The sequence below is a fragment of the Maniola hyperantus genome, chromosome 3, assembly GCF_902806685.2.
Source record: "Maniola hyperantus chromosome 3, iAphHyp1.2, whole genome shotgun sequence".
Taxonomy (NCBI): Eukaryota; Metazoa; Arthropoda; class Insecta; order Lepidoptera; family Nymphalidae; genus Maniola; species Maniola hyperantus.
In genome coordinates this window covers 6,062,105-6,089,909 of record NC_048538.1, presented here as the reverse complement: position 1 = coordinate 6,089,909, position 27,805 = coordinate 6,062,105, and the positions used below count along the sequence as shown (strand labels likewise).

General features: G+C 35.0%; 1 protein-coding gene across 1 annotated transcript in view; it reads left to right on the top strand.

Moving 5' to 3' along the window:
• The first annotated feature begins 336 nt into the window (after positions 1-336).
• The window catches only part of Ptr (patched domain-containing protein), a 43,531-nt gene continuing 16,062 nt past the window's right edge, over positions 337-27,805 (top strand). Inside the window, exon 1 of the mRNA XM_034984186.2 lies at positions 337-778. The gene's annotated coding sequence lies outside the window, so the exon portion shown is untranslated. The remainder of the gene's footprint in view (positions 779-27,805) is intronic.

Below are 27,805 nucleotides of genomic sequence, written 5' to 3'. Positions count from 1 at the left end.
TATTCACATTATACCTACCCACTCGTACCACCCACCTAGTTAGGAGGAAATCTAGAACAATGAGTGCACAACGAGTGCATATCGGATTACTGCAATACACTCTCGATCACGCTCGCATTTTTGAGGGCCTTGTGTTAGCGAAATCATCTCTCTGCTTCATTGCTAGTACCAGCACGTGTATCAATCACGTAGGTACGCATTATGACTGAAACATCTTCGAATGGAAACGCTCGCGATGCAGTTACGTCGACCGCGAAAATAGAAAATCTATTTCAATGTTAGCGCGCGTGCATTTAATGCATCTTCAATTCTCTATTTCGATTGTAATGAATACATTCGGAATCGAAACTCAGATAAACGGGACGTTTTCAAACCCCAAAACTGGTTTCACGGTCTTTGCCTACCTACGTCACGTCAACAAAAGTCATGCCGCGGCCGGCCGTAATAAAGATAGGTTGAATTCCTAGTTGACAGTGGGACGACAAAAAGTTCATAGGCTCGAAAAGGATTAGGGTCTCGACGGGAAGCAACAAGTGGAGGTGGTCCTTATCAAAGGTTTCAACAGCGCGGTCAGAGTGGGGCAGGCCAACGTCGCTCACATTTCGTGCTCTACCGCAGCTGACGCCACGCTGCTCCCGCGCAACTCTCACAAATTAAAAAAAAATATGTTTACCATTTCAGTGTTAAGGTGATAACTTCTCGTGCCAGTGCAATTTATGTGTGTGTAAAGGATTAGAAGGATACATTTCGTGAAGTGCTCCACGGTCCATCTTTCAAGGTATTTTTCTCAATATTTTCCTTTTTTTTACTTACTTAATGCGGCGACCTATTGCGACGTGCGGTTTCGTTTTGCGGGTGCCCAATTTCAACACGCTCGTACGTCCGGCGTAAATACTTTCACGGAGAATGGCGAACTACGTAAGATTACGGTGGAATTATTTACGATATTTTTATTAATTGTTACAAAATATTTGAAGCATTACGACCACAAGATTGCTGCATCTTTGACTATCAATTAATATGTAGGTAGTAAGTAGATATGTTGCTATTGTACTATTAGCACTCCAAAATTAACAATATTTTCTCAATGCATAGTTACGAATTCCAAGAAATATTAACAAATAATTTATAAATTACAATTGATAAATATGAGTAATAAATAAATAAATATAATATAATACAAAAAAATTGCAATATTAGGTTACGATTATTATTTTATTGCCTTTTAACTTTTTTAAGATATTGTTTTGGGTAAATTCTGAATGTATTTAATATACCTAAGCATGTAGCATTTAAAAGTTTAGTTACAAAAACTAATTATTATTTATATTCCAATCTACATAATTATTATTTCCTAATAACATATTATTATGTAATTATTTCTCTACATTTTCAATCTATCGTAACGTAGCGCAAAATAGTTTACCTAATGTAAAGGCTCATTTCACGGTTGAATTTTATTGTTTGATGTTTTGCACATTTCCCTATACCTACATCTGTCACCGTGAAAACGGTTTTAAGTAGGTACCTACCTATATTATTTTATCGTTTAGATATTACTTATTCTACGCTTTGCAATCGTTTTCATGTAAATGGCCTTAACTAATCGCAATCTTTCAACGATTTCAAAGTCGACACGTTCCATATTTTAAAGTAGAACTAGATTAATAAAATATTAAATTACAGGTCTCGATACTTTGTAATTCTCTACCTACCTACATACCCTTATATAATACCCTTTTATAATATACTAAAATGTTATTCTGTTTAAAAAAATGTACAGTCTAATCAATTTTGTTCAATCAAACATATTTGTTATATTTATTACTTTCAATCATTTTCACTGTAAATATGTACCTACTTATACTTAGTTTAAAAAAGACAATGTTTTACTAGAAAATCCATTATTTTAATTAATACATAGTAGATATACTGTTAGGTAGGTAGATATAGGTATATTACCTTTGAAACCTAATCGATAGAATAGTTGGAACAACCAATTAAGTTTCCGTTATTAGATAGGTAAGTACTTAGTACTTACTTAATTCAATTACAATATAATAATATCTACTTGTAAACAAAATTTTGAGTGTGACAAATTAACTATTATTTCAAAATGTGGATTAGGATTGTTTATAGTACTTATGTTTTTGTTATAATAAATTTATTACTTACTAGCAACCCGCCCCGGCTTGGCACGGGTAGCTTATTACAGTTTTCGTAGGGATCTCTAATTTTTTTGAAAATAAAATACAGCTTATATAGCTATAAACAAACTTTACCTCTTTATAATATTAGTATAGATTTATTATCATGTGCTTTTTTTTGTATAGTACGAGTTTTCTCAGTCTGCTTAAAAGACCTAACAAAACTCAGAAGCATATAGGTATCACACACCGGCTTTACTCACGTGTATAATAGAATCACTAACGATATTTTAAATGCTAAAACAAAACACAGAAACATCGGAGAAACGTGTAAGTGACGTAATTTGCCCGGCATTTTCGACCTTCTGGAGTTAGGTTTTTCACTTTCAGTTCGCGGTAACAAGGGCGTATGGGCCGCGTAGAAAGCGCCTCTTACGTATTTCAGTGAGAAGATACCTAGTTTGTTTACCTTTTAAGTAAATTAAGGAAAACTAAATTTTAAGTATCTACTATTCATTTAAACTATGTCTACATGACGGTACCACGTTATATCCCAGTGGTTATTAGTTACAGAGAAAGTGCGTAACGCTTTCCGTATACAATAATACAACCTCGATTGACGATCACTTGACGGCACAGACATTATAAATATTTAATATGCCTAGCAATTCCTACCTACTTACTATCTGCCTAGTTTTCTATTGAGAAAAACATTTACGCTCATCCAAGAAGGTGATTGACTTGGGCAACCAAATCAACGTATAGGTAGGTCTAGTGCGCGCAAAACAAGTAGTCCAATCTGAGCACGAGGCGAATGCGGCTAACGGTATGACTGCAAACGGAGCTCAGCCGGGCTAGTGTTTTTAATCCTAATCTATGACCTGCGCATACCACCATGTTGTAACTTCAGATCGGACTATAGGTACGCACTACGGCGCTTTCATCTAAAACTGCATCATTATTCATTAATACATGTATCTACTTACTGCAATAAGCTCATGACAAAATGCAAACCTGTTACAAAAAAATAAGGTTTTGCTCGACAGTAACTTCGTTTATTTGTTTCAAGCCTGTTTCAAGTCTTACTGGTACCTAAGTAGGTACGTATAGAGATTTATAACGCGTAAAATTTAACTCCTCACGCGCCATTTTAACTTTTTGTGCCAATTTCATGTCAAAAGTACAATTCTAGCCCTTATTTTAGCATACCCTCATAATTTATAAAACAACTAGCTTATGCCCACGACTTCGTCCGCGTGGACTGCACAAATTCCAAATCCCTATTTTACCCCCTTAGAGGTTGAATTTTCAAAAATCCTTTCGTAGCGGATGTCTATGTAAAATAACTGTGACTATGTATTGGCATGCGTTTCAGCCCGATCCGCCGTCCAGTAGTTTGAAATGTGCGTTGATAGATCAGTCAGTCAGTCACGTTTTCCTTTTATATGCTGATGCCCGCGACTTCGTACGCGTGGATTTAGGTTTTTAAAAATTCCGTAGGAAGTCATCAATTTTCTGGGATGAAAAGTATGTCCTTCCCCGGGATATAAACTAACTCTGTACCAAATTTCATCAAAATCGGTTGAACGGTTGGGCCGTGAAAAGCTAGCAGACAGACAGACAAACAGACACTTTCGCATTTATAATATTAGTATGGATTTAGATCATAACACTTTACTAATATAAAATTGAGCAATGATATATTGTCCATAAGCTTACTTATATCTAGACTAATAATATTCGAGATGACCTGCTCTCCTTCTAAACCTACTTGGTACCTATATCTATATACCTACCTACTTATTTATTTAATTGAACATACTTCATCATTATTGTTTTTTAAATAAATATTTAAATAATTTAGCTCTTTGCAAGCTTAAAGATTTTATAGACATCTTTATAATATCTGTATCAAAAATGCATGTCTGCATGTAAGTTGAGACGGATCAACTTTTACAACCTCAAACAATAAGACGAAAGCAGGTAGGTAGGTGTTCGCATCGGGCTGAGAATCGAGGACGGACAGTGAATTGACTCTTTGTTAATAACAATAGTCAATAGACGACTGTTTCATGACAGGTGTCGCATTTCTTTGTGACGAAAAGAACTGGCGAATACCCAGGACCCTAGGTCATATACGAGTGACAGGCAGGGTTGTCAACGTACGAGTACACATAACAAAAATCTGGTCTAGAATTGAAATAATGTGTGTTTCTGTTTGAGTGTTTGGTTACTATCGCGACTAAATCCCTGAAATGATCCTGATGTAAGTAATTGGCAGAGATAACCAGAAAGATTTAAAGTAGGTACTGCACGTTTGCGGTGCTGCGGTAGGTAGGTAGGTACTGCAGGGAACTCATAATCCTAAGGAAAATCAGAAATACCTACTTCAAAAATACTTGCTTTCCTCAAATTTGCTTGTGAATATTAATTAAAATTAAATTATTGTTGGCTACTAACACTTATGATAATTTTATTATCATAAGTACCCCGTAGTTAATTAAACTACAACATGACATTTGAATTCCACAGAAATTTTTCCCGCCCACTTGAAAACTGAAAACCTGATAACCCTACTCAGATTTGGTGTTACAAAATAGATTTATTTACACGATCTTAAGTCTTATTTTGTAGACTGTAAGATTTCAAATTGTATGTTGAATAGGTACTCTAGTACGCAATACAACGGGAAATATCTATTGAGAGTGCATTTCAATAAATAACTGTAGTGATAGATAGATACATATAATTGGTGATGGAGTGGCATATCTTGCTTACTTTGTATAATTTTTTTTTTTCAAACTATACAGGAGACTAGTACCTAAGTAAATTTTTGGTTTTAAATATAGCCACGATTCTTACGAATGACTTGCAGTATTATTTGTTCTTCATTCTTAATGGCCAGTACTTAGTAGTTAATAATAAATAAAAATATTAAAATTTAATAAGTGCATTTCTAATTTAATATGACACTTCTGCACGATCGGAGATGCGAAAGTTCATGAACAACACTTTGAACGCACTCAAAACATTTTAAATGAAGCCCTTGGATCGTTTGTACCTGCTGGGGCAGCAAAAAAGGTTTTAAGGGTTTCCACTTTCATCCCTTGGACGTGTTTCGACTTTGGACGCAATAGGAACCGTGGCTATTATAATGCAATTTTATTTTATAATAAAATGTATATCTAAAGTTCTCGTAATCTCTCTCTTTTTCTGTCACGTAGGTAGATTGTAGACTTATTGCAGATTGTTATAGAGACCGACAGTCGACATCAGACACCAATCAAACCATATTATTTAAATAAATGCGACGTTGTTGAGACATAGGTACTCGTAGCTGTGAGCCAATGCGCAGACCCCATTATCTTGTTACATTCACAGAAGTCAAAACAGACATGAGTAGGAAAGGGATAAGATGACACATTTGTAAACTCTAGGAAAATTTTAACAAGATATAAAAAAAACCTCACCTCACGCTCACCAACTAGGTGGTCCGACCAGTTAAAGGAGTCCAGCAGGTGTGGATTTCATCGCATTGTAAAAATGGCCACCGACAGAAGCCGATGGAAACAAATAAGCCATTCGAGGGCAGTTTGCCAGGACCACGATCTTCAGCAATGTAGGAACGACCGGAGAGAGAGAGATAAAAAAAACCGGTTAAGTGCGAGTCAAGACTCGCGCACCGAGGATTCCGTACTACAGTCGTATTTTTTTGGACAATTTGCACGATAAATCACAACTACTGTGCATAAAAATAAATAAAAAATTGTTTTAGAATGTACGGATAAAGCTTTTTCATAATATTATGATACTTACCGCACTTGGTACAAGTACCTACTTTGAAAGTTGAAAATACTACATAACAAAATGTTGTTACATGTATATCCAGATTTTTTATACTTATTATTTATAGTGAACATCAATTATTGATGTTGTAGTAAGTAGATAAAGACATCAACACAATTATCGCGGTGGACGTCAGGTAATCATAACATTACATAAATCGCATACGACCCGAGATAATATAATGCGTGTCGTAATATAGGACACTATGTTTATAATATACTTAAGTGCTATTGGCAAATCTCTTCCTATTGAGAACACAATGAATGAATGAATGCATTTATTCAATAAAATGCAGGTACAATAGGTTGAAACAATGTCTGATGGGCCTTATCTTATACATTTTACCATTGTAACTGGTGTTTGAATATTATTACCTTAAATTAAAAACATAAAAATAAGTAGGAATTAAAATACAAGTTATACAATCAAAACAAAATATTAGTGATGAATAAAATGTCAACATAATAGAAGTCCAAATTAATTATTGTTAATAACTTAAAATATCCTTATCCGTTACATGGAGCGACTAGCTGATGCCCGCGATTTCGTCTGTCTAACTTCTAGTTCCTACATAATATGAGTACCTACGTCAAGTAGACAAATCATCTACAGTACAATATTAAAACAGGAAAATAAAGTTGTGCTATTACCTACTTTACTAAAGTGGGAAGTCAGACTCTACTGCTTGTCTGTTTCACTAATAGGTAGGACCATGGTAGGACTGTCAAAACTGCTATTTTTTATTAGAAACCGTTTGAAAAAAACTAACCCTGACTTTAGTACCTATCGGCAATATCTGCCATTCCAATTTTAAAAGCACTTCTTACAAACCTAAACTTCTTATACTAGTTATTATTCAATTGCAAATCATACCATATCAACTCAATTAATAAAAGACCAAGCATTGTGTCAAGTACACCAGCTAAGTACCTACCTCGTACAACTATTACCCACTTACTCAATTACAGTGACGTTATTTTATGTGAAAACCTCATTGTATCTTACCCCATATACAGACATGGTACCTACGTTTAACGCATTAGTATGCGGTTCACGTATTTTTGTATAATTGTGACGATCGGCTATACATCATTAAGTTAAGACACTATACTCGGGACTCGATGGATTTATTTCGAAAAGCAGTGACTGCAAGGTCACCTTAGTTCGAGAGTGATTGGCGTGTGAATTAGCTCGATTTTTTATAATCAGGGTTCGATATAGGAAGGTTGAATTTAAACAGCACGTACAGGTAGGTATTTATTTTCAATCAATCTGCTATATTTCTTTTGTATTTACTTATTACTAGCTGATGCCCGCGACTTCGTCCGCGTTGAATTAGGTTTTTTAAAAATCCCGTGGGAACTCTTTTCTGGGATAAAAATGTCCTAATGCCATATGTCCTTCCCCAGGATGCAAGCTATCTTTGTGCCAAATTTCGTCAAAATCGGTTGAACGGATGGGCCGTGAAATGCTAGCAGACAGACAGACAGACAGACACGCTTTCGCATTTATAATATGGATTCTAGCCCCATAAACTATCGTTATAAAAAAAACCACATAATTTTATTACTAGGTACTGTCCAAAACCCTATTAGCATAGTTGCTTCTCCTGAAATATTTTACTCTATTATAAGTATTCTACGGAAGCCAGCAACCAACAAGGAAGTTATTATAAAACCGATATTGTGCTTTTGACGGAGGTATACGAACTTCGAAGGATAACGCCTTTCAGTGTTTGGCGTGGTGAAAAAACACAAAGGCAAAACTCTACTTGCTATAAAAACCACGAGGTCCGTGTTTCAGATACAATAAGATATTGTCCAGACGGCATTCAAAATGTTGGAGGACGCAATTCAGGTCAGTGTACCTACCTACCGTGACTACAGTACGACAAGGCTATCTTGGCGCGTGGCAAAAATCAGAACTAACGTTGCCGACAAGTGTCCCCTTTGTTCTTGTTTGAATATTCTATACTAAACACTTCTAAACCTTTGTTCTCCAAAAGCGCCCCCCTGTCAATGTCATTCAAGTGCCAAGAGAGCCTTGTCGCACTGTATAGTTGGTTGTTGTATGGGAGTTCTTTTGCTGTCGAGTAGGTAATTCACAGTTTCTTAGCTGTTACTCAAAGCTCCCAAAGCCTTCTATCCATCTATGTTTTTTCAATTTAAGAGATTAAATAATTGACCGAGCGCGGCAAGGCCTCTGAGTCTACTTGAGTGAAATTGCAATTGTCCGTCTGTCCCTCTGTAAGTGCCTTATAACTTCTGAATTACTGAACGTAATCCTTCAAATTTAAACATACCTAATATTATGTAAATTGATGACCTTCAGTCGAATATTGAATAAAAAATATAAAAATCTTTATTTCAGTGGGGACTCTCATACGAAATGGAGGGCTTTAAAATGGAGATTGAATTCGATATTAAGTATATGTCAAAAGCGGCAAGGTACATATTAAAAACTGAAACTTGTGTATAATTTCAGTTATACCTATCCTATACTTGAACAACAAATAAGTACCTACTAAAATTAGATAAATATTATAAAGAAACGAAATGATTTCTTTTTAAAAGGGCATCAGTAGGTATTTGTAACATAACCGCTGTTATGGGAATGGAATTATGGGATACGGCGAGGTCTTAGTTCGGGGCGAATCACTATATCTTTGTCCTATGTTGATCCACTTCATAATAATACTTATTATGTAATGGTGATAGAGGTCGCGTCGGTCTCCATTCAGGAGGAGCAGGTTACGCTTCTCAACTCAAACTTTTCGGAGTTATGTACCTACCTTTTATAAGCAATTAAAGAGAGCTCGTCTGGGATATAAACTTCTAGTCGCGTTGTGTAAATACGCCGCACATTCCTACCTTATGAATAAAAATAAAATTAAGTAAGTAGGTACATATAAATACAAAATATCTCCGATTCTTATTTACATGACAGAATATAACAATCAATGGTGACTAATTATACGGTCGCTTGAGCCGAGAGATCTGCAACGCGATTTCTATACAACCAACAAATATAGGTACAACAACGAATTTATTATATTAGGTCTACGAAATAGGCTCTATGGCCATTGGAATAAGTTACAGGGGCATCGATTTGTCAGCGTTTGCACGGTACATAATTGTAATATCTGATCTTATTTAGATAGCGTACATGATTTCTGAAAATATGTTTTACCCACGTTATTATTGTTTTGTATAATATGTACCTGCCTGTCTACCTGCCATTACGAACTCGTCGTTTATTAACCATGCTTTCAAACCATTTTATTTATTTATTTTACCTCAACGTTAGATAAACTCACATTACCAACTCGTAACTTGAAAAGTTACTAATTACTCTTTCTAGTTTCGAGCAGTTGACTAATACCTTAATAATAGCTTAAGTAGGTACTAAAGCATGAGTCAAACATTTTATATTTTTTATGATGCCAAATAAGTGAACGGAGTATAGCATAGCGCAGTGCTACCACTGTGCCACACTTCCGCTACGATTATAAAAAATTGAAGCCGGCAGCGTGAAAGTGGTCTAACCTCAAAAGGGGTCATTATAAAGACATTGTGTTATCATGAAATACACAGATTTTCTTCATAAAACGGGATGCACTTATAATGTTTTTGTTTTACAAAAAAGAACAATATGCGCAATTTATAGTTTAAAATCGCACGAACTTCTTCGAATTTTAGAAAATCTACTGTAGTAATCCCGCAGTAGGCTCTCAATATAATATTTAGGTACATTACATTGAGTTGGTTGTGGGTTTTTCTCAGACCTGGGCGCGTTTGGACCCTCTTAGCTTTAGTCTTAAGTTTATTTTTATTTATTTTATTTTATTTTATTTATTTTTATTCAGATACAAGTTAGCCCTTGACTAAAATCTCACCTGGTGGTAAGTGATGATGCTAAGTTTACGTATTAATTATCACCACTACATCGTTGTATTGTAAATTCAGCAAGTTACAATCAGAAATTGTATTACAATAATACCCGATATGAATAAATGATTTGAGTTTGGGTTTTGAGACAATACAATTTTTGTAAGACAATTCTGTGACAACGGCGATCTACATGATAGACCAATTAGAGATCATAATAATCCTCTTGATTCCTGCGCTCCGACCCTTTAGAATTGTCATTAAGTAGGTAATCGCCTTTTATTCTACATGCCATTGTCTCCTAATTCATTGTAACAATGCCTATAAAACTAAACTAATTACTTGATCGCTCTTATTGCAAAAGATAAAGAAATTATAGTTCAATAAAACAAAATATCAGAGCAACCGGTAAACCGTAAAAATTATACAAATGGACCGAGGCAATTATAATGGCTCCAGCGAGTTAAATATATTTAAAACCTTGACAAATAAAACGTGAAACTGCTTTGAATGTAAGAACAACGACTGCCTTTGAATTTAATAACTATCTACATTAAAAGTAGGCAGGTATTTTATTTAGTTCAAATTTTGTATTTTGTACTTAGGCACCTATTTCGCCAATATATTTTGAACACAAATTTGCAATAACTCTTCTCAGTAAGGTTTGCTCTCCAAACCAGTAGTCTAGACTTGACATGTCCATACGTCATAAATAAGATAAGTTGCTCTACAACAAATACATATTTTTTATTTTCACATAACACATTTTCAAAGTAATTAATACCTATTTCGTATTCATTTAGGTCCTCGTCAAAACCGTAAAACATACCTACCAAAAAGAGGAAAATTATTAACGTTTTTTTTTACTTTTCACATCTACCTTTATTTAATATTTAATTACTAATGATAACAAATAACATGCGTAGGTATACTTAAATAAACACCTAAATCCTATTAAGCCATTACCAAATTAACCTGGACTGTAACGAGATGTGACTATCTACCTATCCTATCAAGCTACTCGTATCAAGTAGGTAATTACGTCACAGTCTTGCAGAATGGGTATACCAACTACCTTGCGACACTGGCCATTACCCCTTACGTTGTGTTCAAGAAGGAAAATGTTACGCGCTAAATCCATATATTATGTACTTATTTAGCTACGTTTATAATCAAGAGCCTTCGATTCGGTGGAAACTTGGGGTGTGTTGAGGTCTTTACAGAGATGCCGGATCGACTACCGGTATATCCAAGAGCAGTCCTTATACGAAAACGCCACCTTGTCAGTCCGTAATTCCGTATACAGGACCAGCGAGACCAATACAATTGCAACGGGGAGTACGATAGGGAGACGTAATCTCCCCGAAGCTCTTTACCGCAGCTTTAGAAACTGTTAAGACGTGCAATTTATTAGTTTTTTAACGCGTTTCCTTGACAAGTTGTCGCGTTTTGCAGCAATTGTTCAAGTGTATGTAACGCCTAAATTGGATGTTTGCGAAGGAAGGGACGCAACCGCTCGGAATCGTCATAACAAACGGAAATGTGATTGTGTTGTAATATTTAAGTTGTATGGCAGTAATTTAGCCGACGCAATGTGGGTATCATCATCATCGTCTTCCCTATCGTCGGTCCACTACTGAGAAAGGGTCTCATCTCAGAGGGAAGCCTATTTTTTTTTAATATTAGCCATGTTAAATGACTAATATTCCCCTTTCCTCTCCAACTAAGCATCAGGCTTGTGCTATTAGTAGGTACGACAATAGTGCAATGGGCGGGGTTTGAATCGTCGACCTTTCGGTTTTCAGTCTACTCCTTTACCGGTTGAGCTATTGAGGCTCACACCATTGAAAACAATATGGAGAATTCTCAAGCATGTAGGTTTTCTCATGATATTTTCTTTTATATTTTAATTACTTTTAAAAGTGCCCGAGATCGAAACCCATACCCCCGAGTAGGAGGCCGTATAAATTATCACTTATCACCGCTTATAATATTATATTGTGTGGATATTGTACATCGATTTGCAATTTTTTTAATGATCAGAGGAAGTTTCCATGGCGAAGAATTTAGAATACCAGTTTAAGAATACTGGAATAAAAATCAGCCTATCTAAGTATGTATCGTTGTTATAGTGTTCTTCTAATATCACAATAGTAATTATTATTTAATAATTATGAGGTTTGTTTTGCATCTTCGATTGGTATTTAGGTAAGTACTTAATTATTGTAAATCGACTTGTTCTAGTCTAATTACTAAATTATTTTAATGGATTAACTAATTATTAAATAGGTTTGCCGATTATATAATTTTTTATTGAATAATTTATCCATACTAATATTATAAATGCGAAAGTGTGTCTGTCTGTCTGCTAGCCTTTCACGGCCCATCCGTTCAACCGATTTTGACGAAATTTGGCACAGAGATAGCTTGCATCCCGGGGAAGGACATAGGCACTTTCTATCCCGGAAAATCAAAGAGTGCCCACGGGATTTTTAAAAACCTAAATCCACGCGGACGAAGTCGCGGGCATCGTCTAGTATAAAATAACAAAGGTCTGGCACGCGCTGGCTCTCTCTCTATCAATGTAATCTACTGGTAGTAGGTATACATTCACCCTACCACAAGTCCCTCTTCGTTATTATCTTAGCGCTATTCAATTCAAATCACATAATATTATGGTTCTTTCAGGCGTATGCATATCAAACTGTTATCTCAGAAGGCACAATGGAGAAGTGGCAGAGAAAATCACGTTCTATGATGAAAAAGGCAATCAGAAGGCAAAGAGTTCCCGAGGGATTTCTAAAAACCTAAATCAACGCGTACGAAGTCGCGGGCATCAGCTAGTTGTTCTATAAAACACTAGCGGACACCCGGACTACAAATTAAACCAATTACTTACGAGTATTACACAGTAAAAAAAATGAATCTGGTTGGAAGAAAAATCAAGAGTATTCTCTAAGCCTATCCATACATTTAAAAAACCGGCCAAGTGCGAGTCAGGCTCGCGCAATGAGGGTTCCGTACTACAGTCGTATTTTTTCGACATTTTGCACGATAATTCAAAAACTATGATGCATAAAAATAAATAAAAATCTGTTTCAGAATGTACAGATGAAGACCTTTCATATGATACCCTACTTGATATAGTCACTCACTTCGAAAGTTGAAAATACTAATTATTAGTTCATGACCACGATTTAATTTTTTTGTGTGATCTACCCCTAAATTCACAGTTTTTAGATTTTTCCCCGAATGTCAGCTATAAGATCTACCTACCTGCCAAATTTCATGATTCTAGGTCAACGGGAAGTACCCTGTCGGTTTCTTGACAGACAGACGGACAGACAGACAGACAGACAGACAGACAGACAGACAGACAGACAGACAGACAACAAAGTGATCCTATAAGGGTTCCGTTTTTCCTTTTCAGGTACGGAACCCTAAAAAACAGGCTGAATTTAGAACCACCTACTTTTTGGAAGTCGGTTAAAAATAGCAGCTATAACTGGCTATAAATTCGTTGCAAGGTGGCTGCAGTTGGCCAAGCCATGATCTCAACAAATGATTCAGATTCTGAAAACAATTTATTTCAGGGTGAATCAAAGAGCATAAGCACTCGCGTCCTACTTTCGTCAATCATTCGTCATTATGGACACATTATTCAATTGTAACATTCTATTACGGCGATGTAATCACCTCAAGTAGGTAGGTTATTTTTTTTTCAATTACTTAATACTTGCCCACGCTAATCAAAAACTGCACGAAAGAACTTTAAGATTTTATCATGTTTACCAGCTTCCTGTACAAAATTGCTTAATACAAATAAAATCTAAAATGGTTTCAATAAAAACTTCGTACGTACTTATATTTTATCTAATAACCACAGTGAAGCCTAAGAGTCGAAATCTCATTCTCTCAGTCGAGTTGTATGTGGAAAGATCTGGGAATCTACCGCATTATTATCCCAAGAACACTCCTACCATAGCTACCCCCCACGCTAGAGCGTTTCTAGTTTCAAACCAGATGTACAATATCTAACCCTAGCGCGCTTCTCAGCGCATTTCATACAAACGTAGTTTCATTTTCATTAGAATATTACCCAATCAAATTCAATTAAATTTTGTAGAGACGTTTTAGAAACAAATAAGTAGGTATCTGTGTTTGTGGTTTTCCAGATTTCTGTAAAAATGCGTAAAATGCGGTGTAGTTTTAGTTACACGGGCTCAATCTTGGACAAATGTTTGCTTGCCTGTGCATGTCTATAAAATCATTGAATTTGATTTGTTAATATTCAAATGAGAATCAAACTATGGACAATTCTGGGGAAAGCGCTAGAGTTACCTACTTCTGTTACATATTTATGTTAAATAAACACTCAGCTTCTGTTGAAGACGAAATCAATGCAATCGGCAGGTGCATGCCTGATTACGTCTCGGGCAGTGAAAGTTGTTCTTGACCTACGATCGGCGCGGTTGCCCCGAGACGACATTGTTTGCTTGTTATTTCATTTGCTTGCCGACTACCTACTGTTATGATAGCGTTTAAGAGTCAATTTAAAGAATACGGGCTTTAAAGAATACTCTAGAATCTAGATCTATATATTGTAGGTGATGTTCTTGCAGCGATCTTCTTAGAGCTTATCTCTATATATTATATCACTACTATTATAAATGCGATAGTGTGTTTGTTTGTTAGTTTATTGGTTTGTTGGTTTGTCCTTCAATCACTTCGCAATAGAGCAACGGATTGACGTTTTTTTGCATGGAGAGTGACATAGGATAAACATAGGCTACTTTTAATCCCGGAAAATTAAAGAATTCCCACGGGATTTTAAAAAAAAGCTAAATCCACGCGGACTCATCTAGTACTTTAACAAATCTAAATATATAAAATAAAAAGGTGACTGACTGACTGATCTATCAACGCACAGCTCGAACTACTGGACGGATCTGGCTTATAGGCATCCGCAAGAAAGGATTTTTGAAAATTCAACCCCCAAGTGGTTAAAATACGGGGTTGAAGTTTGTGTAGTCCACGCGAACGAAGTCGCGAGCATTAGCTAGTGAATAAATAAAATAAAATAAAAAAGTTAAGTATTTAAAGTTTTACATAATAATAATACGTAAGGTAAGATATTAATACAGCATTTATGAATAAACTAGATGATGCCCGCGACCCCTTTGTCCATGTGGTTATCGGTTTTTAAAAATCCTGCGGAGACTTGTTGATTCTCCGAGATAAAAAATGATTCCCCGTCTTCGGGGTACAATGCAAGTCTGTACCTAGCGGATGGCCGGATAGGCCGTGAAAAGATATAAGACAGACAGACTTTTGGATTTATAATATTAATATGGATATCACTAACTTGAACGCTGCTTTAGATACTGTATCCATTTGATCAAAAATAGTGTATTGATTTAAAATCAATCGCGCAGTAACCTTCTACGTCCAGCAAGTAGCGATAGAGGCTAGAGCCACATGCATAGAGTTCAGGAAGTCCGACGCCCCACATAAGGAAAGCCCTGCGCAACCTCGAGGTAACCTCCCGGGTTTGCCTGATGACACCTTGACACCTTTAGAGTCTTGTCACATCTCTCGTCTTTGGCACAAACAATTTTCCTGCGTTAGTTTTGGTACACATTAAAGGAAAATAATCATCTATGTATACTAATCTATACGAATAGTGTGCTCTGTGTCATATCTATTGCCTTTACGGTTAAATCGCTGAACCGATCTTTACGATCTATATAATCCTTTTGTTGGTCGAAATAAAAACATTTTATTTATTTATTTACAAAATTTGGCATAATGCTGGAGACGGATACTTTTTATACCGGAAAATTAAAGAGTGCGGGATTTTCAGAAAACCTTAATCCACGCACACAGTCTTTCTTCCTTTTTATAGTAATTGTTACGATTTGAATGTTCATGTTTTTAGAATATATTTTATAGATTTCATTTTGGTCAGAAGCTCTGGGGTCTAGACTCTAGACAAACAAATAGTAATTATGATTGCTTTACTCATAGTTGACAACAATTCAGTTAGATTGAGATCGAAAATGTGGTTTCAGAAACCACAAAGAAATTCTAAATCTAATCCTAAATACTGTTGAACATTATCTAGGTTCATTAATTTTGTGTATTTCTAGTTCGATTCCTAGTCAGATCATTTTAAGAAATAATCTTATCTAAATAGCTGCCGTGGTCTGTAACTAATTAATGAAATAATTAAGTACGTTCTTAGTTACAAGTAAAGTTCATGTGGTTAAACCCCGTTTATTCATATGAAAACCAAATAATTATTTAAAAAAACATATTTCCATGCTTTTTCCATAAATTGTTTTCAGGTAGGTAGGTATGTAAATTAATATAATATGCAGAATTGTTATCATACAAGAAATAAGATCTTGTTCAAATAAATTATACGTAGGTACCTACTTATATTAATATAGGTACCAGTCCTACAGGTAGGTATTATACAGAATTTGCGAATTTCCGTGCAAATCTTTTTTGCGCACTTGTTAACCGAAAATTATGATTTCTGATTTATAATGTAACGGATGTAACGTCAGAAATATATCAAAATAAATTTTGTAATATTTCATGGTATGATTGACCTACATCCATTAACTATGAAAAAAATATTAAAGCTACTTACTAGCTATTTACGAAAGTCCTATAACTGCAAAACCTTATTACTTAATATAAAAAATGTGACTCAGGTACTTTAAAAAATGCTCGTAAAAAGGGCAGATAAAAAGGTTTTACTTTAGACCTTGCTATATATAAATTATATAAAATATTCTGGTATTTTCACAAGGATAAAGATTTTTAAAATTCGAGTCAGGTTCGGCCTTAACTTTTGACTCAGTAAATCGTTTCGGATTTGGGTGAAACAAGCCACCGAAATATTCATGGCTAAAGGTGCTAGATTTATTATTGACGATGATATACTACCATATTCACTATTCAGCAAACTCTTTTAACATATTGAAGACATTACCTACTGTTTTTAAGCAAATATAGAAGAGAAAACCCAAGTCGGTATTTTTTAATCAATGATTAATCTTAGGCCTTAGCGCCGTTAGCAGACCTTCAGAAACAGACTAAAATCGAATTATGTTTTTCTGCTAAATCATTGAATGATTTGAAACCTATTTGAAACTTTTGCATTTCATTGATTTGTGTTATTTTCATTGATATCATTATTTTTCGTACAATTTTCCGTATTGAAGGTTCAAGCGAGTTCATTCAGGTGTTATTCGAACTGTTATTATTACCACAAAGGTTAAGCCCACCATTCAATGATGCTTCAATCAAATTCGTCTGCAACGGCGACGCGTCTCGCAAATAAAGCAGTTAATAGGTACCTATTTATTATTTATTATTATTATTACATTACAAACAATATACACTAACAGTCTTAACCAAAGCGTGTACATGCAAAGTTATTACAGCTAATTAGTAATTATATTCTAAAAAATCACTTAACACACAAAAGTATTTAACTATATTATAATCTATTTAAATAGAAAAAAATTGTTTTTATGAAAGCTGTATCTTTTTGATAAAACACGTCGGCATCTGGGAGTTGATGCAGCATCTCGTTAATCTGTGCCACTACCCTATAGTACGCGACAGCTAGAAGTGGCAATCGGGGTGGGAATGCCCTGCACACCCAGCGCAGGTGACGTGCGGGTGTGCGGGGCGACCCCCGCCTCATACCCCGATGGCCATCTCAACCTGTCGGGGACTATACTTACCGATTAGGACATAGCATGGTTCAGTTTCGTGCAGATCTGTGGGTTTCCTAACATTGCGTGGTAGCAATTAAACATTAAAAGGAGATCGCCCGTGAACGGGCCCTCTTTTGTGGCGTCGTGTCAAAACTTATTTTTTTTTTTTTTAAGTGTGTTATTTTTTTACGATTATGTTTTATAACGACTTTTTTTCACTCTATTATTGAAAATATCCACAATTACAATTAGAATCGTAAACATGCATTTATTTTGAAGAACTATTAATTAAATATAACCTCAATATCAGCAATATATAAAATAAGATTTCTTTATAACCAGGGTGAATAAATAGAAATCGTTTGCAGAATATAAAGAGTTAATTATTTGTCTACAAAATAAAATTAAAACCATGGTGACACAACAATTATATTAGGGGGGGCCCAAAGCTCCTAAGAAAATGGGCAATCTCTTTTATTATAGAATTATTATGTGGCCTTGTTACTCTATTTCACGACGTAACGAGTTGATATTTATTTATTTTTTTATTCTAGAAGATGCTCGATGTTAAAAGATCCCGTGAGAACTCTTTAATTTTCCGGGATCAAAACTAGCCTATGTCCTTCTCGGGAATGCAAACTATCTCTGTGCCAAATTAATAATATTAGTAAATTAGTAAATATGTATTAGTATGGACGATGCTCATGACTTCGTCCGCGTGGATTTAGGTTTTTTAATAATCCCATGGAACCTCTGTGATTTTCCGGGATAGAAAATATTCGTCTTCGAGATGAAAGCTATCTCTGTTCCAAAGAGTTGACGCCTGCGACTGCATTTACGTTGATTTATGTGGGATAAACTATCTCTGTATTAAACGTCAAATCGGTTCAACAGGTGGGCCGTGAAAAGGTAACAGACAGACAAATACGCCATATTACATTGATGAGAGGGAGAGTTGTAGAGATTAGATTTTCGCATTTATGATATTAGTATGGAAGTAGCTGTATATTGATAATTTATGGAGAGTTGTCATAATGCATATTTTGGCCTTGTTACTTCTGTATACTGTGTTGTAACAAGTGAGTATGATAAACAACGTGTAAGAAATATACGTACATACTTAATATATAAAAGTGTAAGACATATTCAATCGAAAAACCTTGAAAAAATTAAATTTATTTAAGTAGTTAAATATATAACTCTTAATATGACCTTGTTGCTTGTAAATCATAACATGACAAATGGTTATAACATTTGGCAAAATATGAGTTATAAATAAATTTATATTGGTTAGTTCTAAAGGTTACGGAAATAAATAATATTAGTAGCCAAATTGTATCGCAAGAACCTTGGTTAATTTTGAACCGATTTAGTAAAAAAGTTCTTTGATCTTTGATTTGAAAATTGCATTGATATATGTACTAATATACCTAATAATACTTATTATGAATTTAATGTTACTCACAGAACGATATTTCTAAGTAGGTACATTTGGAAACATAAAATTGTTTCTGCCGCAACATCTTGACATAGAAAATTTAGAAATAGGTACTTTTATCAGTCAACCGACGCTATTATGTCGCTTGTACTGTTCTATCCAATTTTGATACATCATAGGTGCTACAGTTTTTCATATCTAATCACTAAAACTAAAAATCACAATGATTTTGAATTGTAATGGAGTATTTGATCAGTGTCCAAAACACGTGAATATAATTTATCAAAAACAAAATAACCATCCCAAAACCTATTCTAACTATATCAGTAAAGAAAATTCTAAAGTGAGATCAGTCGACCGATTACCCCACGCAAGCTAACAAAATCACTTTAATTCTCCATAAAAGGTATAATAGTGTAGGTAAACGAGTGCAATATCTACTCGTTTATTACTTCTCGAACGAGGATGGATATCCGACAAGGTAAAGCAATAGACACATCCTCTAAAACATGCGGCTTTTAATTAGGTAATCGAATACCTATTAGGTACCATTGAGTTTAGGATACATAGAGATGCAGATCTCTTACAAATCAATTTTCTGCTATAAAAACCGGCCAAGTGCGAGTCAGACTCGCGCACCGAGGTTCCGTACTACAGTCGTATTTTTCAACATTTTGCACGACAATTCAAAAACTATGATGCATAAAAATAAATAAAAAACAGTTTTAGAATGAACAGATGAAGCCCTTTCATATGATACCCCACTTGAAATAGATATCTTACTTCGAAAATTTAAAATACTAATTATTAGTTCATGACCACAATTTAATTTTTTTGTGTGATGTAAGCCTAAATTCACGGTTTTCAGATTTTTCCTCAAATATCAGCTATAAGATCTACCTACCTGCCAAATTTCATGATTCTAGGTCAACGGGAAGTACCTACCCTGTAGGTTTCTTGACAGACCGACAAACAGACAGACAGACAACCAAGTGATCCTATAAGTGTTCCGTTTTTCCTTTTGAGGTGCGGAACCCTAAAAAGCGGCCATGTAGGGTGATTTCATAAAATCTGCATCAATCATTATTACAATATCAATTGTTGTGATTGGCTGAATTTGTGCTATTCTTGTTGCAACAATGCATTGTAGCCAATAGTGAGCGAGCGTCAACCAATCAGAGGTGATTGCGATCGTGACATTGTAGCTGTCATCCTACCGCAATCGCGCAAATGTTTGTCCCCAGGGTGCACGCTACCTATCTCTGTATATTACGAGAAAATCGGTTAAACAGATGGACCGTAAAAAGCTATCAGACAGACAGACAGACACACTTTCGCAATATAATATTAATTTGGATAGGTATGGATATGGATTAAATTATTATTTAAAATGTTTATGTAATAACTAATGTAAATATTTTTAAATTTTTACACTTTTTTATTTAATTTTTTCACCCGAGGAGACTTGTTGAAATAGCATAGTATGAGTCGTCATAACGTTATGATAAGAATAACGATATTGCTGACCAGCGTGCTAACAGAGTGAAAACGTGTAGGTGGGTATTCTACAATTTACTGAATGACAAATAGCACTTTGTGTGGAACAACACCATCTCTAGTTTATGGAAGCTCTCTGCCTAATATAACCATTACACCGACCTTTGCGAGTTTCCGTTAGGTTGGTACGAATACCTAAGGTTATTTTTATTGACAAGCTTGACTACGGCTTATACTTACACGTAATAAAATTCTTCAATAAATTTCAAATGATTACAAAAAAAAAATGTTATTATAAATTAATTTGTAATTTGTTATTAAATTTCGTTATGTTAAAATAAAAATGTTATTTTTATTTTACCTTATATTCAGTAATATCATTAAAAATATACATATTATATAGTCAAGGTTATTATAATTATATCGTGTAAAAAATTGTAGCGTATTTAAAAATAAAATCATGAATAAGCAAATGAGTGAGGGAAATTATATTCACGGATTAGTAAAAAAATAATTAATATAACATTTAATAAAGTATTACGCCTATATTAATTTAATAAAAAGTTTTTAAGTGCTTAATTTACGTTAAGCTTTTACATATCGTTAAATAGTGAAAGTTATAAGTATATGCCGACAGTGGCACAACCCTTGATCATTTATGTTTAACATACTGGCTTTATGGTTTTATTTCATTTATTTAATTAAGACCAGTTTTTAACGACTGACCACGGCTAAAAATGTCGTTATCGGTCATCTTGGGCCTATTATATGATAATGTGACCCATCATTTAAATTGTGCGGTCGAACTTCCGCAAGCTTTTTATTTAAATTTTTGTGCAACTTCCACTTGAGCGCGACGCACACCTGCAGAGTGGAAGCACAGCATCCACTGTACTGTGCTGATGGATAGTAATTATAAATTATTAGAACGGAAAATGAATGCTAAAAAAATCATATTTGTTATAGTTTTTTTAGTGTTTTACCTACACTTCAAGGAAATTACTAAATAATTTAAATACATATCAAAAATTGCGTAACCGGCAGGAATCGAACCTGCATCTTCTGGGTTCGCGCCCGATGCCTTGCCGGTTACGCAATTTTTGATATGTATTTAAAACTCATTCATATTTATTAGAAATCCTATGATTTCAATCTTTTGTAATGCTTCAGCTGTAATGTGATAAATGATCGAGCGATATTCGTTTGCTATTATATAATTTATTATAATAACCTCTGCGATGATAATTTTTTTTTATATTGTTATTAACGGCGATGCAATAAATTGAAAGTACGAGCCAAGGCACAATTTAGGGCTGTCAACTCTCCTAAGAAAATGCATACCCTGTTCCTAGCTATTAATTATATTTCACAAAGTTTAGTATATTTAGGCTACTTTTTATCCCAGAATTTTTAAAATTCCACACGGACCCGGACGTAGTCATGGACGTCATTTACTTACTCACTACTAGAAATATTTTAACCATGTTCAACTTACAGTTAAAGTGGAACAATATCGTTCTTTTAAATTTAAATTGAAAATGTTACAAAAACTTAAAGCTAGCCTTATCTAAGTAATTACTGTAGGTAGAAATCATATACCCGCGTGGAACATAGTACCAAGAATACTGGCTGCATTTCCGCGCTGGACACTCAAAAGTTTTTTATTTATCATCTAGGATCTACAATCATAATATACGCAAGCTGTAAATAAATTTCTGCTAGGTCGAATAATTATACTTTAAATATACTTGAGCAAGATAAGGAATATTAATACTTTATTATAGATCCTACTCACATAGATTAAGAGTTTATTTGCATGTAATCGTTAACAAACAATTTGTTTAGCTGTTAGCAGTTATTACGCTAGTTATAATAACTACATACAACAAAGTTCAATTTACTAATTATTTCAATATTTAAAACAAACACATCCTTTGTTTTGTAGCTCGTACTTAAGAACTTTGTAAGTAGGTAGGTAAATATACTTGACCTGAGCGGGTTTTTATCTAAAGCAAGCATAGTGTTCCAATATTATGTGTTCCTTAATTTGTAGATAATAAATAGGTAAACAAGTGACTTCCTTTTGTGTATTGAGAACTAGCTGACTACTGACCCTCCCCAACTTCACTCAAGTGGAATTTCTGAAAATATTTTATCAGTAAGTAATAATTATTTCAACAAACTGTTTACACTCCCAACTATTTTCAATTTACTATAATATAATATAGGTAGTATATAGGTACTTATTAATAGTTTGGAGTTTACAGCGAGCATCAAATCCTAGATATCCTAGATATACCTACCTACCTACGTTAGGAAACACGTTACATGAGCACCTTTATACAATTAACCACAGTTCAAGTTTAAATAACCCAAACGACCCGTGTCAAGGTTCTCATGCAACTCGACAATGACACCTTGTTCCTATCCGTCAATTAGTAACTCGTTTTGTCTAAGCGGCGGCCACGGCGGCGTTTACAACTTTACACCAGCATCAAAACTAGAGGCCCAAGGGTCAAGGTTGTTCGGAATTAGGAACATTTTTTGTGTGCGATGACCCTAATGTGTATTAAATTGTAACCATGATTATTAGCGACTTTAAAAGCCGTCTGAACCAAGAAATTAAAATTTAAAAAAAGGAAAACCAAAAAAGGGTAGAATGCAAACAGGCTGTCTTATCACTAAAACTGATCTTGTAAAATGCAACGCAGTACTCGTAGATAAGTATCTTTAGCAGAATAATAATTAATGTCATTGTCCTCATTTTAACTGATTGACGTCCACTACTTATTTAAATAAATTAAATATATAGGTAATAAAAATAAATAAATAAAAACTTTATGTAAGTAACTGAGAAGAACGATATTATTTATTTTCTTGAAAAGGCAAATTTGATTGCAACCGAAAAATGATCAAAATATGAGAACGATTAGGTCAGGATAAATACAGTACGCGGCCGAAAATAATGTACATCGACCTTTAGAAGGAGGTAGCAGATTTGTAGAGCACTGTCTCGGTCGTTGAGCCCGACAAAGTTCGCATAGGTATGAGTGACAGAGACAACGCTCTACAAAGCCGAGATTTCAGGAATAAAACCAATCAAAGGAAAAGACGCCGAAAGTAACTCGGTCGTACCCAGGTACCTACTTAATTACAAAATATAAGCAACACACATAAATTGGATTGCGTCTATTAATATGTACAAAAAACGTGGATAACACAATGTAACAACGTAGGTAAACAATACTTGGTTAATATGGATGTCGTCCAACTTTCAAATAAGCTTTTCCGCCGTAGTCGGGTAAAAACCCGACTACGGCAAAACCAAGAGGAAGGGTTATAATTTTGGCAGTCTGTGTAGGTATGTATGTAAGTATGTAATGTATGTATATATGTATGTAAGTATGTATGTATGGATGTTTATATCTGTGTCTTCTACGGTAGCGGCTAAATTATTGGGCCGATTTTGATGAATGAGATGTCAATTATTTTATTGTTATAGTCCGGGTAACATAGGCTACATTTTATACGAACAAAGTCGATCTGACGGATGTTACATTCAAAAAAGTAGTCTTTAATTTTTTTTCTATTGTATCAAGTATGATGTCAAATGAAAGAGGAAAAAATATTGACCTCTTAAAATATAATATACCTTGATAAATTTAACTTTTAATAATATACTTTAGTTATAATATTATATTTTTTAAGGTTTTAGTTTTAGTTTAAATTATTAATTAATGAACTTTTTTTTTTTTTAATGTAATAAATGAATAAGAAAAAAAAAATGTACCTTGTATACTATTAAAATATACCAAGCGACTGAAATCCAATTTTACTATAATATTTCGATCGTAATCGGGTTTTAGTTTTTAACTTTATCTTGTTTCTGGGTAATGATGCTTACAACTTTGTCCGCATTAGTCTCGGTTTAGTAAAATACTCCAGGGGAACTCCTTGATTTTCCAGATCCTATATCTGTCGCCAGGATGCAATCTATCTCTGAACCGATTTTCATCCAAATCGGTTAAGCGGATGGGCCATGAAAAGTTTGTAGACAGACAGACACATTTTCGTATTTAAATAGTATTAGTATACATAATATGGATGTGGTATACTAATATGTATTAGTATTTACCAGTCTGGATTTATTGACAGAAAAACCCAATGAACTTTTGGTCCGATCTGACCGCTTTGGACCGATTTGGTCCGCAGCCCAATAAGCTTACGACCAATCAATGGTATTAATCTTTGTATACTGGTCTTCACTCTTCACTCTTCAGCGGTCTAACACGCGACGTGAAAGTGAAGATCAGGTCATCGACTCCTCAGCGCGTGCCAAATGAGGGATTTAATGACAATATTATTTTGCGTCCACCATCGTATTTATCTACTGCTTTGCCAACTGCAACACGTATTAAGTAGGTAATAGGTATGTGTACCTATTTATATAATTAAGTAAGATTGTGTGTCATATCTCGTATTTATATAATAACCGGTAGGTGCAGGTCTAAAAACTGGTGCATTGGAACTAGCCCAGTAGGTATATTTTGGGTAGGTAGGTCCATCCTAATTCTTAAAGTATCCAATTAGCCAGAAACAGGAGAAGAGACAGTGTAATAAATTGAAATCACTGTTTTGCCTAGATCTTTCTTAGGGGAAAAGCCTCCTTGGCTTTTATCCTCAAGAATGATTTAAGAATACCAATGGCCCTATTTGGGATAAATGTTCCTAGTTCATACCTTCCTTCAGGCCTAGTTCATACCTACCTATTAGCGAAGTGATTTTGTTTTGGTTAAGTAGATCGATTACCAAAATAAAATCACTTCGCTTCCTTAGTACCTATAGGTATGACATTTTTTGATAGTCTTTCAACGCAGTTTTTTTACTGTCTACATGGTTCTTTAAAACCAAATTCCTCTATCTTTAATAGGTACCTACTTATAAGTAAGTAGTTTAAATTTTGGCTTCATCGACCGCTACCAAAAAAACAATCTGTAGTTAAGTAGGTGTATCCCGTTTAAAATCACTTGTGAAATCGGTATCTATTTATAATCATTTATATCATTAACAGTTATAATCATAGATAAAAGAAGTAATCTCTAATCTGTGGTTATAATGCTAGTAAAACATCTAATAATAGGCACTTAAATCTCAACAATAGTGTAATTAATTAGTCACTTTTACCAATTACATATTTCTAGTGCCTTAGAAAGTATGAGAGAAAGACCTAACAAATAAATGTTTTCTGAGAGAACTTATAAAGTCCTACAATGGATACCTACTGTTATTTCATAAAGTCGAGAAAAAAGCTCAAGCTATTGTATTCTTGTCTATTAATAATTATAGCTCTAGATTACAGTGGGAATTTGTCAATTTAAAAATAATCAGTTTACCACACAGTAAATTACAATCAATCGATCAATTTGCCCGTTTGCGTCCACTGCTGGACAAAGGCCTTCCCAAGAGCGCGCTTACACACAAGATCCACCGCCTTTCTCATCCATCCACGTCCAGCGGGTTGGAGGTCGTCCCACACTGCGCTTGCTGACGCGGTCTCCACCACATGAGTAGATATTATAGACCAGAGGGGAAGCTTCACACTAGCTCACGCACACCACGACGTGCCACCGCTCCGTGCGCCCAGTTTGGCGGCAAACGGAGGGCGCTAGAGTGAGTGAACCTACAGCCAGCCGCTAGTATGAAGCTTCCCCTCTGGTCTATATATCTACTCGTGTGGTCTCCACTCCAGTACCCGCAGTACAAGATTTTACGTCTCACCAAACGAAACCAAATTCGAGAGTCGAAATACTTCCGCGTTACAGTAAAATGGACCTAAACAGCCTTGAATTGAAGTCAAATATTCAATGCCACTGATTTTAATTTCGCAATGTTTCCTCTTGGAGCGCTGGCTGTAGAAGTGTAGACAAACTTGAGCTTTAAAACAAGGCTTTTAAGATCCAGTTTACTGTAACGTGGAAGTATTTCGACTCTCGAATTTGGTTTGGTTTGGTGAGACGTAAAATCTTGTACTACGGGTACTGACCAGAACACGTCTGCCCCAGCGGCCATCGGTTTTACGGCAGATGTGGCCTGTGCCCACTGCCACTTCAGCTGATTAAATAAAATTCGTTCAGCTATGTCGGTCACTCTGGTTCTCTTACGGATTTCCTCGTTACGAATTTTGTCTCTCATAGAGATACCCAACTTATGTTCAAACTTATAAAGAATACGATGCTGAGAGGTTTATATGAACTATAAAGCAACTATAGTTACTAATCATTCATACTCATTAAAGTTCGAAGCATACAAATTGATTCCACTTAGCTTACTTGGCCACAAAGTTTCGCATAATTTTTAAGCGGATAAATTGTGTTGACAAAACAGACAGCGCGAAATATTGCAATGAATGTGTGACACGACCTGACACAGATCATTGCGGGTGTTTATGTAACGAGCACATCCGTAGAGGTGTTTGTACTTCGCAGTATCTGTTATAAAAATATATAGGCGGCAAAGTCCGACAAAATAACCGTTCAATTTATTTTATAAGAGTCCCGCCGCACTCAGAGTCGCTTAATCGTTACTTAAGTTTAGTTGAAACGAGACAGAGCTATATCTCTCACATAAATCTGTCTTGTTTTAACTCAATCTAAAGTAACGATTAGCGACTCTGAGTACGGCGGTCAGTAGGTACTTGTGCTGTCAAAAAATTATATTTAGCTATTTTTATACTTTACTTTACTTTATATTGGCTTCTGTAATAATATGGGTACATTTTGCCTGAAATAAAGAACATTTATTAGCTTATTGCTCGTAACTTCGTCCACGTGGACTACACACATTTCAACTCCCTATTTCACCCCCTTCGGGGTTCAATGTTAAAAAATCCTTTCTTAACGGATGCCTACGTCATAATAGATACTTGCATGTCAAATTTCAGCCCGATCCGTCCAGTAGTTTGAGCTGTGCGTTTATAGATCAGTCAGTTAGTCAGTCACCTTTTCCTTTTATATATTTAGATACCGCGCTTTGGGACAGCCGTCGACTTCTTCAGCTTTCGTTTTGGGGTTTTGTATTCATTTATGTAAATTCTGCATTGCGCTACGAAGCTGTACCTACATAAGGATATTTTAAACTTGTTTAATTAGTTTGTTTCATTTATAATATACATAATATAAGTGAAAGGTGGTCAAGGCATTCCGCAGATTACTGTGCGGTAGCGGTAGGTATTACAGCCTTACCTCGAACCATCAA